The sequence below is a fragment of the Ambystoma mexicanum genome, chromosome 3q (assembly GCF_040938575.1).
Source record: "Ambystoma mexicanum isolate Mex_15411 chromosome 3q, UKY_AmexF1_1, whole genome shotgun sequence".
Taxonomy (NCBI): domain Eukaryota; kingdom Metazoa; phylum Chordata; class Amphibia; order Caudata; family Ambystomatidae; genus Ambystoma; species Ambystoma mexicanum.
In genome coordinates, this window is record NC_090926.1 from 109,831,909 (window position 1) to 109,850,389 (window position 18,481).

An 18,481-nucleotide genomic window follows, 5' to 3' on the forward strand; every position below is an offset into this window, starting at 1 on the left:
GTTTGGGGCTTCAGAGTTTCCCTTGTTAGAGCAACGAGGGGCCAGACCACAGTATATAATGTGGCCTCAGATGGACAAGGATAATTTAAGTTATAAACTCCCGAGTTTAACTTCTGGCGCTGGGAAATGGATACATGAGTTAGAAAAAATGACGGCAGGAAACACATTGGCTATAGGGGACATTAAGGGTCTCCTAATCGCCACACTTGGTGAGAGGCCTGATGATGTGTGGACAAGGACAGGATATGTTGGTGTTACTACGGTTAACACTACTCACGATGGAGCACCGTTCAATAACTGCAGAGCGGCAGTCTTGAAAGCGCTTAGAGTACTGTATCCGGACACGTCCGATATGGGAGCTATAATGAAAAAAAAATGCAAGACAGGGATGACTCGCTTGTTTACATTCAGAATTTTCAAGAGCAGTGTAGCTTGGAGACGCACGAAACTTGGGGAAATTCTATACCTGTGTTCTATCGAATATTGTGCCAAGGGCTGCCAGATCCTGTACAGAAGCAGCTCAAGAAGTTAGTGGGTATAGAAGCCAAACTGTGGTCGGAGATTCAGCTGACCATTGCACACTATTGTAGACTCTTGCAGGAAAAGAATTTCACAAAATACGATGCTCGGAAAAGCGAAGAGACAAAGTTAGTGCAGAAGAAATTGCCCAAGTATGCCATTGAAGGGGCAATGTGACCTAGTGTAGATGGATCGAACTCACAGCAGACTGCAAATATACCACAGGCGAATACCCAAAGGCAGTTTGATCAGGGCAATAATGGATTTGCTCCACGAGGAAGGGTTGGATTTCGAGGAAGAGGTTTTCAGAATAATCAAGGGAATTGGCAGAAAAATCAGGGAAGCCTCCAGAATAATCGAGGTGGGTTTCAAAATATGCAGAATGACAGTCAAAATATGTAGGATGGGCAGATTAGGAGGCCACCTACATGTTGGACATGTGGGATGACAGTGAACTTTGCTTGTATGTGTAGCAGTCAAGGGTTCATGCAAAACTGACAATTTTTAAAAGAAGGGACGTCAAAACCGCCTGCGTATTCACAGCAGAGTGGAGATGGGGGGGTCTGTAAAGACTAGAGCGGGGTGCCTGTACTCCTGCTCTCTATATGGCAGAGGAGAGGTACAGAGGAACCAGGCCAAGATTCTCAGGAGGTGATGCAGGCTGGTTCTTAAGTACAGTGTAGTCCCCAAGCACCCACAAAGAAATGTCTGCACACTGTATTAATGAAAACACAGCCTTTGTATAATTAAGGTTCAAGGTTATATACACAATCACAATAACTCACTTTGTGCTCTGTTAATCTACAATGGCAAATATATACAGTTCTAAGTGGTACCACAATTATCAGATTTCATTAAAGTACATCAACTGTACTCCAGTCAAATGTCACACAAATCAATTAATAAAGGTAACCAACAATAGACACAGGAGGAAAGCAATTGGTTAGAACAATTGGAAGAAGACTGGGCCCCTACCGCTAGAAACAGTTCTGTGTGGAGATCCCCCCACATGGGCAACCTGTAAAATAAAGATATACTACAAACCCAGTCCATATATTGTTCAATGAGTCTTATCTACTTCTAAAGTGTTTCTACCACCCCCATGTACCCGGAATAGCAGAATTCCTCGAGGAGGCATCGATGGATCCTTCTTGAGTAACTCCCTTTAAAGCAGGAGCCACGGATCATCGATGGGCCTTGAAGAAGGTGAACCTGGCGACGAGGCAGCAGCTTCAGTCCTGACGGTGCTCTTGGACAACGCATCAAAGACGTCCTGCAAGGATGGGGCCTGCGGGGCACCTCATTGTCGATAGTTCAGGACCGCAAAGAGTTTGTGAAGAACTGTGGCCCAGCAAGGGTGTTGAGTCGTCCGGCGTCTCTATGGTCTTCGGTAGGCGGGAAACACACCGTCGGATGCTCCTCGGCACGTTGACAGCCTGGCCTTCTCCGGCGGGATAAGGCAGTCGGCGGTGCGGACGAGCACGTCCGGGAACCAAATGTCTTAATCAATGGAGCGTTGCGGCTCCAGTCGTCGGCGTCACAGCGTCAAGCAGTCCCCGCTTCTGGGCAACTAACTTTCACAGGACTTCCAGGGCGCTTTGGCAAAGGTTAGCAGTGCACGATGGTCCCTCCTAGCTAGGGAAGAGGGCGCCTAATCAGGTCCTCTCTGGGTCAGTTCTTGAAGACACAGCAGCTTTCAAATCGACGAAGTAGAGTAGCAGCACTACTTCTCTTCCACCAGGGCTTCAAGGTTAAGCTTCAGTTTCAATGTCAGTTTCAACTCCAGCTTCTGAACGATTTCTAGCAGTGAGAGCCCCCAAATATACTGTTGATCTCCCATTCATTCTGCTGGGTCACACTCAGGTAACCAATCCCTCAGAACGGCATGCAGGCAGTCAGCCAATCAGGCACACGGTGCATTCAGGCCATTCTTCTCCATCCAGACACTCCCAACACAGAATGTGGATTCGGATAAGTACCACGCCATTCAACACTACACACTGCATTCGTACCAGTTTCAGGCAGGGCTGTCTCAGTCATTGTGTTAAACACCAGATATTAGACATCCACAGGCATACCCACAACATACGGTTGTTGGGAAGGCTGCAGCCAGTCTGGTTGGCACTTCCCCCACACTACCATATATGGAACTTCCACCCAACAGCCAGTCACGGGGAAGGGACAGAGTCAGGGCTTCCCGGGACTTCGGGAAAACCAAGGTAACAGTCGATGGAAGGCAAGAGGCCATGGGGGCCATCTTGTTTCCATCAGGAATCTACTGATTCCAATGACAGGGCCTGGGCATCCCAAAATTAAGGACACTCAGGGCACCTGTCAATTCAGCACAGATCCGCCACCAGCCCATACACTGCTCTGTGGGCCACACACAGGTGCTCAAAAACATACACTAGGGGCACAGGGTAGTACCCCTACCCAGGGGTGCCATAAGGGTATCCCATGGGTCTGTTCACCAAACCAAGAGAGAGAGCTGCACCGTCAGGAGTCCCACATGAACTCCTGTACGGAAAACACAACAGAACACACAATAAAAAGCAGTAAAGGACAAGGATACAGAGGCCATGTCCCTCCGATGCATTTCCAGCATCACAGGGTCGTGGAGACTAATTCAAGACTTACGCCTGATAAACCAGATTGTAGATACCCAGTTCCCTCTAGTTCCCAATCCGGCTACAATCTTATGTGATGTATCTGTTGGAGCACGAAATTTCACTGTGATTGGTTTGAAAAATGTGTTTTTCTTAATCCCATTGCACAAAGACTTGCATGATCTGACCTCATTCACGTTCAGGCATACTAAGTTAAAAAGCACAAGATTATCTCAAGGGTATTGTGAGTCGCCATCAATTTTCAGTAGAGTCCTGCAGATGGACTTGAGCAATATTGATTTAGAAAGTGTTATGTTGCAATACGTAGATGACATTTTAGTTTGCAGCACTTCAGAGGAAGAATGCAGACGGGATTATGTTCAGCTGATGATTACACTTGCTGACAGAGGATATGAGGGTGACAAAGAGAAGTTACAGCATTGTCAACAGGAAGTGTTATACATAGGCCAATTGATTTCACATGAAGGAAAGGAGGTTACTCCTGAGAGAGCTGAGGCTATTTTGAAGACCACAAGCCACACACGATAAAGCACATGCAGAGATTTCTGGGGTTATGTAACTATGTCAGAGCATGGGTTTTTTACTACAGCTCATATATAAGGCCTTTATTGCAGGCCTTAATGAAAGCCCAGGCGACACAGGGCCAAATCGTGGACTGAGGAAATGGATTAAGGGTCTGAATAGTTGAAAAAGGCAATTTGCAGAGCTCCAGTTTTAGGGATTCCTAATTATGCTGAGGAATTCATTATATTCTCACACATGGACGGCACTATTGTGACAGCAACTCTTACACAGAGAACCACACTGGGGTACAAGCCCCTTGTATATTACAGTGGGATTTTAGACCCAGTGATGAGAGGTCATTTTCTGTGCGAACAATTGCTGGCAGCTGCTGCGTTCGCTATAGAGAAATCTGCAAGCATAGTGATGGGATGCTCTATGACGTTCTTAATTGAATATGCACTATTTGCCATTTTAGAGAAGACAAAAGGTACGCTGACTTCTCAAAGGGCTTCAGCCTATGAAGTGGTCATATCGAATCCAGCGATCAAAATAGTTTGATGCAGAATAGTGAATCCTGCCATGTTTGTAGCTGAACCACTGGCAGAGGATGAGCATGCGCATGACTGTTCGAACTATGAAGAGTTCTATGATGAAATCCCTAGGGAAAAAAGAAAATGCTTCAGCAGGAGGAGAAATTGTTTTTATTAATGGTTCTTCAAGAATCGATCAAAACAATGGCCAGAGATACACAGGTGCTGCTGTAGTAAAGCATACAGCCAATGGGGAGTTTCAGACATTGGTAAGTGCGCGACTCCCGTCTCGCTATTCAGCAGAGGCTGCAGAGTAAGTGGCACTAATTGTCGCACTCGAGAATCATGCAGACCAGGAAGTAACAGTGTACAGCGATTCCGCCTATGTGACGTCCACGGTGCACGTAGGGTTAGCACATTGGAAAAGGAGGGGCTACCTCTGAGCGGATGGCATGCGAGTGCAGCATGCAGCCTTATTGGATAGGCTTATTAAGGCACTGCAACTCCCAGTAGCCATCACAGTCGTTAATTGCACAACACATACTAAAAGGGCAGACTTTATCTCACGCAGAAACCAAGCAGCAGACGAAGAAACAAAACTTGCTGCATGTTCAGAAAATGTAATGACATTGCATACGCCTGATGTAAATAAGAAAATGGTTGTAATGATGAATGTATCTGAAAGATATAGTGATTTGTCAAAGACGCAGTTAATGGAGATCCTGGGGGAAGCACCTCAAGATGAGAAGAATTTGTGGACGCGAAGAGGGTGTTCTTTAAACCCCTCTGAAGCATTGTGGCAACAAGCACTCGTAAACCAGTGATGCCTGTAGCCTTATTGAGGGTGGCGCTGGAACAGCTACACTACCCTGTGCACACAACTAGAGAAAACCTTATTGCAACTATTGCAGAGGATTGGTTTGTACCAAATTTGTTAGACCATATTGCGTTCTATGTAGTGAACTGCATTGTGTGCCAAAAGTTTATGGCTGGGCATACACTGCGCACAGTTAGGGGAGCTATTCCGAGACCCGCTGGCCCCTTTCAGTATTTGCATATCAACATGCTGCAAGTATGTAGTGGATATAGATACATGATTGTAGTAGTTTGTCCTTTTTCGCAATGGATTGAGGCTGATCTGTGAATACACCCAGACTCTACCTGTGAAGCTAAATTCTTAGTGCAGGAAGTGTTTTCTAGATGGGTAGTATGTGAAGTAATGATGTCAGACAATGGCTCACATTTTGTGAATCAAACATTTGAGCAGATCGGTTCCCTTGTTGTTTGGTATAAAGCACAAGTTTTCTTTGGCCTATCATCCACAAGGAAATGGGCTTTGTGAATGGCTCAACGGCCTGCTTAAAGAGAGGATAGCCAAGTTGAAGCTTACCTTGAAGAAAGGGTGGTTGCATTGCCTACCACTGGCATTATATGCATTAAGGAACCAACCAGGTTCAGACCATCATCCCCCTCCCCATGAGATAGTGACAGGAAGACGGATGAGGACACTCCTCATGCCTCCATCCAGAGTTAGAAGTGAGTATCTCATGTGTATGACTTCAAGTATATCTGTCATTTCAGGTCAGCTACATCGAACAGGGTGTGGGGCAGTACAGACCACAGAAGGAGATGCTTCAACAAGTAGCATTAAAAAACTTTGTCTTCCAAAATGATTCCCCGGAGATGCGGTCCTAATCTGCAATTTCACAAGGAAGTGGCACGAGCCTAGATTTAACGGCCCTTTCATTGTGGAAGACGTCACGCTGTCCTCAGTCAGAGTGCAAGGCAGACGTGCTTGGACTTTTTTAGGCGATGTCAAAGTTTACACTGGAGAAACCCCTCTGCCCCACCCCCTTTGGAAGCAAGCATCGGGGAAGAACCTCTGCAAATGCAGACAAGGTCTATGACGAGGAAGAAGGATGCAGAGGCTGTCGAGTAAAAGAAAATATTTAATTGGCCTGTGGCTTAGTTCGGGACACTCTTTTAGTCATCTCTGAAAGGGTTAAGGGAAGATCTTGTTTTCTTAAAGCCACAGGAGCTTGTTAAACTTTGGACTGAGGCATGCTTTAAAAGTCTTGATAAGAAGAGAAATATGACAAATTCTGGGTTCATTTTCGTCAATTGGAAGAGGGTACAGTACCATGATTAATTTCTCACTGAGTTTCTGTTTGGATTTACCCATGGTGATTCCCAGTGACAACGTTTCGAGGATCACATTCATTCTGCTAACTTATCTGGCTATCATGGGGAGAACTACTAGTGTACATGTTTTTCTGCAAGATCCTAAGAATGGTCCGATCGTAAGGAAGTTACTCACAGCAATCATCAAACAAGTTTTGCAGTTGCCAGAGTATAGTGGGGAAAGGACAAATGCCGCTATCCCCTGATGATGCTCACATACTGGTTAGTGTGGTTTTCAATTGTCTGATTGAAGAATACCCGCATCTTGTTGGAAGACACACTGATGTGCACACAATCCTTAGGGATCAGCGAAATAATGCAGCACTAAATGAAATCTTGAGAGGCGTCATACTGCAAGTAAATGCTTACTCTGTGAGAAATCTGAGATCAGAGTGAAACTTTCTGTTGGAGGGACAGATCGAGAAGTTGCTGGTCAGACAGAAATTTTGTTCATTTTGAAAGAAATTAATCATGTCATCTGGCCTAAGGCAGATTCGAGGAATCGATTGGGAACTGGTGTATGTTGTTGAAATTGTTTAGACTTACTGAAGTCGGTTTTCTTCTTGCTGGAGAGACATACACATTATGTCTGGTTAAAGACTTGTTCCAGGAAAATATCGAGAGTCTGTTTTGGTATCCTGTAAGCAGACAGCTGATCAAGGATAAGTTGCTGAGTCAAGATAGCAGCTTCAAGAAGCAGTACACAATGCTGATGTATTAAAGTTACTTTTTTCTTCCTTAGGCAATAAAGATGGGAAGCGTTAGTACTGAAAAAGTGATTAATTAGACCTTAATGTGGTCCGCGCTCAACCCAAAAAAAGACGATTTTCACAGTCAGCCAAAAATATAGAGAAGGTTTGAAACCAATTTAATCTTATAAAAAAGAAAAGCAATGGTTAATCTTAGCCTTTGTTAATTTCAGTTTCCATATCAGAGAGTATGTTCAATTGAATTCTATATTCATTCAATCCAATGTGTTTCCACCATAAACGTAAATAATTGCAATTGCATAAATCCAACTCAATCCCGACACGTGTTTCCCCGCCTGTTATCTGGCGGTTCCTCAGGGGTTTGGTGGCAAATGAGTTCGAAAAATAAGCTAAGTCACTCTCTTTAGTTTGTTTGTAACGTTGTAAATTGCACATTAGCACCTAATGAAACGAAGAAAAGAAATGCCAAAATAGAAAAAGATTACAAATATGAAATGTCGTCTCCAGGACAGGTTTTGTGGGGCGGTAATTACTAACATACACTCAATGGGTTAAAACTTACATGGTCAGCCTGCTCGTGTTTAATAATAGGAAGGTTTCAGGCTTTAGGATGGCGATGTGACTCCTAAGTGCTCTCAGTGGTGTCACTAGATAGAGATAATAAGCATGTATAAGTAACCCGATAGTCGAGTGCTTCAAAGTATGTCTAAGATATTGTGTACATACTAAAGCTGGTAAGCCTGCGTAGTATAAACCGAATTGTGCTTCTTACCTTTGTTTCGAACATGATTCGTTTGAGAAAACATGAATCCGCGGTGCGATTGACGTTCGACAATGTGAGCAGTGCTGTCAATTCTGAACCAGAAGTAAAAGGGCTCATGACTTGTAACGCGTGCATCACGTGATCGTGTTGTGAAATGTAGATGTCTCGTACGCCATTTTGGAATGGGGTGATGCAGTACCCTGACTGCTACATGATTCGAAGTATAAATAAGAAAAGTGTTTGTGCTACTATTCTAAAAAAGAAACATATGTGAAGTAGTCTCATTTGGGTTAAAATGAGCCGCTTATTGTCTCTTGTTACGGTGAGGACAAAAGTTTGTTAGAGAAATTCGAGCCTGTGAAGGCGATTATACAAAGTTAAGGGGAAAGTCCCCCGTGTTGAGTTCAAATTAAAAGACCCAGAAAAGAACCTGTCGTGGAGCTCCTAACATTTCGTATTTGGACATGTTGCAGGCTAAGAAGTAAAGACAATGTACAAGTTTCACAAATTGACATAAGAAGGCGGTCATGACAAAACAATCTGTGTCACTTATGTACTCTAATCAATTCACAGTACAGGAGTTTACCTTGTGTTCCTCTAGAAGGAATCCAAACTTAAACTTGAGAATGCTGTCAGAAACCCTACACATATCTAAAAAATAATAAAACATACACATAGTAGTTGGTTCGGTATAAACAGCAGAAAATGTTATGAAACAATAGCGATATACCTGACCTTCTTCACAACCATTTAAATCTGAGCATACGTGTCAATGCAAAGGGAGTTATTAAAGAAAATGGTGTAGGTCCTGGTCAACATTAAGTCCCCTATAAATTGTGTCCATGGACCAAATCCAGAAAGCTTCTCTCTTGCGAAGAAGTAGCTCCAAATTCCCTCCTCTTTTGGGAAGGGAGAGTTTTCTATTCCATGACATCTAATTCTTGCTAAGTCTGAGTCCAAGTGGTGTTGATGAAAATGAAAAGATAGAGGGGATTTCATGTCCTTATTCTTGATTGCTCTCAAATGCTCTCCTATTCTGATTTTTAGATTCCTTATAGTACTGCCAATATATGGTTTGTTGCATACACAATAAATGATGCAAATGACAAATTGACTGTTACAGTTGATGTACTGTTTAATCTTGGTTCTTTTCCCATTCGGTTGCACAAATTCTTTCTTTGCATTGCACATGTGTGGGCAAATCTGACAGTTGCTACATTTGAAATTCCCATGGGTGGGAGGTGTAAGCCAAGATTTTGTATTTTGCAATTGATTTTGTTTATGATTTTCATATTTCTTATTATCAAAGTATGATGGGCTTATCATTCTCTTAAGGTTCATGCAGTTCCGAAAAACCATATTGGGCTTATTATCCAAGAAAGTATTCAATTCTACGTCTGTTGTCAAAATGTTCCAATTTCTTTGTAGGATTTTCTTGATACTATAATGGTTTGTACTATAGGTCGTGATAAACCTAAGTTGGTCTGGTTCCGATATCTTTGTTGGTTTTTCTTGTAATAGATCTGGTCTGGATCTCCCTGTGGTTTTTAGTATCATTTTCTTTAGATGTTTTGGGCTATATCCACGATTTCTGAATTTATTCATGGTTGCTGCTTGATGTTTGTTGAATTCCAATTCTGATGTGCAATTTCTTTTGATTCGTAGAAATTCTGCAAATGGGATGTTTTGGATGATATGACGAGGGTGGTTGCTTATGGCGTGTAGAATGCTGTTAACAGCAGTCTCTTTTGTATACAAGGTGCTGTGAATGGTGCGGTCCTCTACATACAAGTGGAGATCCAGAAAATGTATGGCTTGTCGATTGTAGTTGATGGTAAATTTCAAATTGTAGTCATTGTCATTCAAAAACGCATGATATGCTTGTAACTGTTGTTCCGATCCATTCCATATAACAATGATATCCTCAATATATCTCCCCCAGAAAGCAACCCTGTTGTTGGTTGTGAACTCTGGATGTTGCCATGCAAATTGGGTTTCAAAGTGTCTCATATACAGATTCGCATATGGATGGCCGAATTTCGTCCCCATTGCTGTTCCTTGGACCTGTCTGAATATTTTGTCTCCAAAGCAAAAGATGTTGTTGTTCAGGGTGAAATGAATCATTTCTAAGATCATCATATTCTGATCTTGTAATGAGACCGATCTAGTTTTCAGCAAATGTAATGCTGTTGAAATTCCTCTGGTGTGGATAATACTAGTATATAGTGCTGTCAGGTCTAATGTTACAAACCAAAAATTGTCTTCCCAAAATATGTTTTCCAATTGATTCAATGCATATGTAGTGTCTTTAATGAAATAACCTAAACCAGACGCCAGATGCCTTTAGATAGTGGTCTATATACTCTGAGATTCTTTCGGTAATGGACCCGTTGCTATTAATGATAGGTCTACGTTGTGGTAGAGCAGTGAAAGGTTTATGAATTTTAGGCATGAAGTAGATTGTCAGAAGTATTGGGTGTGCAACATTCATATATTCATATTCTTCATCTGAAATCAAATCTCTTTCATGCCAGTGGGAACTTATCAGTTTCCAATCTGCAAGTAGTTTCTGGATAGGGTCCATTTTGAGTGGTTGATAGCATTCTGTATCATTTAGATGATTCATAGCTATTTGAATGTAGTCTTCAATAGAACAATGCTCCCACCTTTATCGGCAGTTCTGACTGTGATGTCATAGTTTTCTTTCAGTTTTTAATGGCTGATAACTGGTTTAGGTTTAAGTTGTGGTTAATTTTGGCTTTATTTTGGATTCTCAAACTTAGGTGGCCTCTCCACTGGGTACCTGATATGCATTACTGTGTTCACTGCATTCTGAATTTGTGGTAAACTAGGGCTTGCTGCTCTCTTCCTGTCCGCTCGTGCTTGTCCTACCCCCCCACTCCCTCCTATCACATGGTGCTCTCTATCTCACCTATCTTTTCTAACTGTTTCTCCATTGACTATCCTGCTCTTCTCACTAAATCTGGTAGGAAAAAGTTTAAAAGGACATCCTTGTCTCCAACCCAGGCCTCCCTATTGCTGACACCTACACCAGTGCCTCCTCTAAGGAAATTCTCACTGACATCCTCTTTTTCGTGCCTTCACCTGACCTATGGACCCTTCATATGGTCTCTGTGCTCTCTCCTTTCTCCTCTTCTCCCATTAATGGTGGCACCCGTTGGGATGTCCTCTTGGCCTCCTTCCACTCCTCTAAGGCCATCATTAATGTCTGCGCTAATGGGACCGTCTTGGTCCAAGGCCCTCAGGCCAACCTTCACCTCTTTGATAGACGCTTCCCACGCCTCATCAACTTCCTTTCCTCTCCTACTGTCCCCCTTCCTCTGTCCTCGGCTACCTTGCCTCTACCCTCCCTGCCCCCTCCCGTGCTCCTTCTTCTCCTCCGCAGGGCATACCTCTGATCTGTACCCCTCCCCGGAAGTCCTTTAAAGATGGCAACCTCCTCCACATTGCCACTCTTAACTCTCGCTCTGCCGTCAAACATTCCTCTGATATCTGCCGCCTTCTTGAGGAACTGGACATTGACGTACTCGGTCTCACTGAGACATGGTTCACGGCTAGCTCTGTCACCAGCTTTGACACACTCCTACCTGACGGCTACAATATCCTCTCCGTGCCCAGGGCCAACCGTGCTGGGGGGGTGTGGCCCTTATCTTCTCTGAGTGGATTCCTGCCACTGCTATTCCCACGCAGACCTACTCCTCTTTTGAATGTCTTGTCTGCCGACTCTCTCTCTCTCTCCTAGCCACTCCCTTACCGTGGCTACTATCTATCGGCCACCTGGTCAAATTTCCTCCTTCCTCTCCGAGTGGGCTGACCTCTCCTCCTCACTCCTGTCCTCAACCACTGAACTCCTCTTTCTTGGAGACTTCAACATCTACCTGGATGCCTCCTGTCCCCCCTCTGGACTCTTTCGCGACCTCTGCGACTCTCACTCACTCTCTGTTCTCCCGTCTGGGCCGATCCATTCTGCTGGGCACACTCTTGATGCCCTGATCTCTTCTGACCTTCCCCTCTCTGTCCCTCTTTCCACTCCTCTCTCCTGGAGTGACCACTTTCTCCTCTCCTCCCACCTTACCCTCCCTACCCCACAGGCAAAGCCACCCTCATCACTGCCATCTTCCTTCTCGGTCATCCGACCCATGAAGAGTGTGTCAGTTGAGGCTTTCGCTGCCACCTTCTCGCCCCCTCTTCCTCCCTCGGCTGACTCCCACCCTGACACAGCCCTCTCCACTCTCTACTCTGCTATATCTGATACTCTTGATATCCTTGCCACTGTCATGAGAATCCGCCTGAAGCCCAAAGCCAAATGTAACTCCTGGTATGACTCGGATCTCGTCACCCTTAAACGCATGTGCAGGGTGTCAGAGAGGAAATGGCATGCTTCATGTTCATCCTCTGACAAACTGGCCTGTCGCCTGCTCCAAAGGCAATACCGGCTCTCGAGCACTTCGCTCATCCGCCTCCAACTCCCTCAGGGTCAGCCACTTCTCCAAGCAACGAGTTGGGGGGAGATCTCTCTCCGCAGCAGGGGCCTCCCTCTGGAACAGCCTTCCTGCCTCCCTGAAACTTGAGGAGAACCATCTCCGGTTCCGGAAGCACCTCAAAACCTTCCTCTTTGCTTCTGCTTTCTCTCCCCCTCTCCCCTGCTAAATCACAGAAACTCTACTGAATCAGCAACTGGGCCACTCACCAATCTCGGTCCTTGGCCAAACCACTCTCCCCTGTACTGCCTTCCTGGCAACCCCTGCACTGCGGCACTGTCTCTGTATCCCTACAGCCCCCCTTCCCAGCACTTGTCTGCACTTATCTTGCACTTGCCACCAGCTGGCCCTTATTATTTATCTTGTTCGTTACTAACCCTGTACTGCACTTTCCCCTCTCCCTTTCCCCCTTGCACTTTTCCCATCCCCCCTACCAATGCACTTGCGCGATCTGAATGACACCTGGCCTAGTAGGATCATTGTCTGTCTCCCCTTGTTCCCCCCTCCCTGCCTCGTCGCGCCTTGAAACACTTGTGTATAGGCGCGTTACAAATGCCATTTCATATCATATCATATCATATAATATCATATCATATCATATGGTTTTTATATCGAGAATCTGTTTTGGTATCCTGTAAGCAGACAGCTGATCAAGGATAAGTTGCTGAGTCAAGATAGCAGCTTCAAGAAGCAGTACACAATGCTGATGTATTAAAGTTACTTTTTACTTCCTTAGGCAATAAAAATGGGAAGCGAAGTAGTAACATCGTTTTGGCAGATGCAGGGCAACGTCCACGATGTGAAAGAAGTCGTTGCTGTAAATGGTCGTACTTATGCATCATTTATGCTTGTATCTTGTTCATAATCATACTGCTTTCACTCACAGTACGGTACGTACGTCATATCGCATAAATGTACATGGAGCTAAGATTCCTGTGAATCTTCCTGAGCAGAAGGAAGGTACAATCGTGGCAACTACTAGGCATCCAAGACCTTATGTAGTCATTCCTGTTCCAAAGAAAGATGACAAATTTCCTGAGGCTGAGATAAGTGTCACTAACAATCGTTCACATGCAAGAAGTGTCTTAGAGACACTTCTAGGACACAAGAGACATGCTTGGCAAGACGGGCAGGAAAAGAGGTTGTTGGGCAGTGAGCCTATACAGGTAATGCATGCAACTACACCGGGTCCTGTGATGAATGACCCTAAGATGATTCCTAAAAGACAGTCACACAATGAGATTTTCTGAGATATTTGCTTGCCTAAATGGTATGTTGAGAGGATGAAACTTTCTCCTACTCAGAAAACACATGTAGGTGTACCTATAATTGATCCGGGTATAAGGAGCTATGCTAACACACTTCATGAAATGATTATGGAAGGTCAGAGTGTAGTCAGAGTGTCCGGTGTGCCGTGGAACCTGACAGCATTTAGTGGTGGATTTAACTTCAGCAGTAAAGAAACTTGGATCAGTGCCAAAAACAGCGTGTGAGGACCTGAAGAGACAGAGTCTCTCTTCACTTGCTGCCTGCCTGCTTCCTGTCCCACCTCCGCTGATGCCGACACTCACCCGTCTTCAAAAACTGGGCTGGGAGCGAAGCGTATCTGAGTGTGCGGTGTGCCGTGAACCCTGACAGCATTTAGTGGTGCATTTAACTTCTGCAGTAAAGAAATTTGGATCAGTGCCAAAAACAGCATGTGAGGACCTGGAGAGACGGAGTCTCTCTTCACTTGCTGCCTGCCCTGCCTCTGTTGACGCCGACGCTCACCCTTCTTCAAAAACTGGGCTGGGAGTGAAGCGTTGCAGTGTTTAGTCAGAGTGTCCGGTGTGCTGTGGACCCCGACAGCATTTAGTGGTGGATTTAATTTCTGCAGTAAAGAAACTTGGGTCAGTGCCAAAAACAGTGTGTGAGGACCTGGAGAGACGGGTTCTCTCTTCACTTGCTGCCTGCCTGCCCCTCCTCCGCTGACGCCGACTCTCACCCTTATTCAAAAACTGGGCTGGGAGCGAAGCGTAGCATAGTGTAGTCAGAGTGTCCGGTGTCAAGTCACAGCGGACAGCTGACAGGCTCCGGTACGTGCTACACGCTACATGCAGCGTTTGTGGTATAAAGGACTAGGGCCCTCATTACGACCCTGGCGGAAAGTAACTGACCTGACCGCCATAGCGTAAATAGCGTTTCCGCCATTGCACGATGGAGTAAAGTGCGGCTAATTCTGACCCATCGGGCACGAGCATTACGCCATGGCGGAAGTGCAAAGTCCGCGATGGCGGAAATCTCCCCAAAACGCCCCTCACCGCCGTCGTACGGCGCCTTAGGTGCAATTCCGCCACCCATCATAGCGGTCACCGTAATGAGCGGTAATCGCTAAATACGGTGACCGTAAATATACGGAAACGGAAGCAAAAACATGGGGCCGGAACGGGAAACAGCACGCCGTACACCTATAAAATGAGAATCCCAACACAACCATTAAAAATCCGACCCTGAGACACATCCCAACCCGTTAGCCACCCTAGTTAAAACAATCAAAATGGGAAAAGTTGCTAAAAAAGCGTGCGACCGCAAGCGGCAGGTCCACTTCTCCCATGAGGAACTCACCGTGCTCACAGAGACCCTCCAGGAGAATGCTGCCGTCGTCTTCTCGACGCAAATGACCAGGATGGCACTTGCGAACAAGAAGGCCATATGGGCCCTGGTGGCACAGCGGGTAAGTGCGGTGGGGACCGCACCCCGCAACCCACAGCAATGCAGAAAGCGATGGGACGACTTGCGGATACGCGTACGGAGCATACTATCAGCCAACCGTAACATTGCCACAGCTACCGGGGGAGGATCGGAATCACCCATCAAGTTGACCCCCTGGGAAGAAATCTGTGCCTCCACCATTGGAATGGAGAGTATAGAGGGAGTCGGAGGGATGGAGAAAGGAGTGCAGACATCCAAAGAATCAGGTAGGTGGGCCAAATAAAACAATGCTAAATCCACAATGTCCAATCATGTGAAATACCATGTGTCCACATAGTGCAACAGAAACACATGTCCAGGAGAACGTCCACATACATTGGCCTGATAGCGCACTTTAAAAGTCACATTAAATACATAAAAAATTAAAAATCCTAAAAACACCCTCTACACGTGCAGCATGCACACCCTAACTGCAGGCTGCAAAACAACTGCATCCTCAATCCACACAAAAATGAAACCACCTCCAAGGCCCTGACCCAAATCACCCTCAGGTACCACCCCAATGCATGTGATACATTGCCATTCCAATTTCCACAGACCCATAAATAACGCTCGCCCTCCTTTACTCCACCACAGGGTCCGATTCAAACGACAAGCTTGAGGACACCCCTACCAGCACACCTGCAAAGAGGGCCAAGACCAACGGCCAAAGACCCTACACCTCAGCTGCACGGATCAAGACACGGCAGCAGCACAAATCAAGTGGCAGCACACAGGAGGGGACTTCAACAGGCACCCCAGCAGCCAGCATGCCCACTACAGCAGCACCACAGGTCCCCCCAATGGATGCCACAGAAGGCACTGCTTCTGGTGGCAGCAGCACCATAGGTGACACTGCATTAATGCCAGCATGCTCCAACACAGAAAACGGTGCTGTCGATGTAGGACCCATCCATGACCTGTCTCAATCCCCCTGTTTGTTTCATCCTGTACACCATGAGGATACCACGCAGGGGCACCCACAAGACGACGACTGGCCATCCCCCACAAGCCCTGTGGCAAGGCAACAGGTGGTGATCAGCCCCTCTGTGACACCACCACAAATGGGCATGGCCCAGCAGAGGCAACAGTCCCTCGACCAGGTGATCGTGCAACAGCAGCAACTGGCCACGCTCCTCAAGGAGCATGCTGATGAATGTGGGGGTTCTAAGGCAGCCATAGAAACATCTACTGAGACACTTAGGGCACAAATGGAGCGAAGTACAGAGACACTAAGGGTACAAATGGAGAGAAGTACAGAGACACTAAGGGTACAAATGGAGAGAAGTACAGAGACACTAAGGGTACAAATGGAGAGAAGCACCGAGAGCCTGAGGGGGGAACTGCATGCGACGTCCAAAGACGTATGTGGTGAACTTGCCGCTGTGCGCCGTGTGCTCACTGAGCTCTCACAAACCCTTAGGGACATGCATGGACGTGAGCAGGCAGAGACATCATCCGTTGCAAGTTCCGTCCAGGGCAGCCCCCAACGTAGATCTGGGAGGAACCTGCGCTCCACAGGCAGGGGTGCCCCTGATACCCGGAGAGGGGGCTTGCAATAGCGTCTGCCCACTGACAATGAGCATCTTTGGACACTGGTGTTCGGGGGGGAGGTAGGAGGGTGGAGGGGGGGTGTTGGGCTTTCTTGGGTGGCGGGTCGATGGGGTGTGTAATATAATTTCACATATGCTATAAACATTTCATAATCATCCAATGAGATGTGTGGACATTGATCTTTGTGTACGAGGCCTTTATAGGCGTACAGTCCACATTGTGCATGTTCCAGGCACACACAGTGCCACAAGTCCCGTGTCCATGTATCAGCCACCAGGCGTGAGTGCTAGAAGCATGTATCTATGATATTCTGACGAATTTCACGGGCCTCCTGTGCCTCGCGGACTCCTTGAAGTGCTGCCACATCCCCACCCTCATCATGACCATCTTCAGGTGCTTGCAGTGCTGCGTCAGGGGGCATGGGCACATTTCTACGTACGCACATGTTGTGTAGCATGACACATGCCATGACCATCTTTGCAACCTTCTCATGGCGGTACAGGAGTGCCCCGCCAGACCTGCTGAGGCAGCGGAAACGAGCCTTCAGTAGGCCGAATGCCTGTTCTATGACTACACGGGTACGTGAGTGGGCATGGTTGTAGTCCTCCTCATGCTGGTTCTGTGGATTCCGGAGTGGTGTAAGGAGCCATCTCTTCAGTGGATACCCGGCATCACCTGTATGTGGACAATAAAGGATGTTTGTGGAATGACATTGCTACGTACGCATCCCCCCCCCTTCCTGCCATGTCATTGCCGCATCACATACCCCACATTATCATGCATGAAATGAGACTCACCGAGTAGCCAGGATCTGTTCCCTGCGTGTCGCTCCATGTAGCGTGGTATTGTAGAGTTCCTCAAGACCATAGAATCATGGGTTGATCCAGGAAATCGGGCACAACAATGTGTAAAGATCCTGTTGGAGTCACACACCATTTGTACATTAAGAGAATGATATTGTTTCCGGTTGCGGTACTGGACCTCCATGGCATGTGGGACAACCAATTCCACATGGGTGCAGTCGATGGCACCAATGCAACCCGGTATGCCGGCAAGTGCATGGAATCCCACTTTTGTGTTTGCAATCTCCTGCTCCGAGCGTGGTAAAGAGATGTAGTCGTCTGCGTGCTTCAGGAGGGCATCGAGCACTTGCAATAGTGTCCGTGACAACAGTGGCTGTGAAATGCCATGCAACTGTCCGACTGTGTGCTGGTATGTGCCTGTGGCCAGGAAGTGGAGTACAGACACCACCTTCAGTAGGGGTGGGATGGCGGTTGGGCTATCTATCATGCTGACAAGGTCAGCGTGTGTCATGTTCACAATGGCGGTTATGGTGTCCCGGTCCAAACGGTAGAGGGTGTGGATCTGCTCAGCAGTGAGGTTGAACGGATGAGTTCGGAGGCGTGGGATTGCGGGCTGCCTGCGTGGTGGTAGTGGCTGTGCTGGTGGGCCTTGCTGGCCCTGCCTTGCCCTCCTCCTCCTCCTGCGTCTCCTCTGTGCGGCCGGTTGTTGTAGTTGTTGGTGTTCGTCTTCTTCTTGAAGTTGGAGTACTTGCAGTGCTATCAGGTCCCCCAGGGCCAACATCGCTAGTCCTGCCGGTAGCATTTTGGCGTGGGTGTGGTTGTGGGAGGGGGTTGGGTGTGCAATTTATGTGTTTTCAGGCTGTATAGCCTCCACCTGTGGTGATTCATTCCACCTGTGCCAGCTGCAATCCCCTTTGGGCGTGCACGTCCCGCACGCAACGCTGCAATTTGACGCATGGCATCTTGCTATTACAATCATGTATTTAATCCCGATGGCAGTGAAATATTGGTTTATATGTTCATTCTGCTATGGTCCCATTGTTTCACATACTATCTTT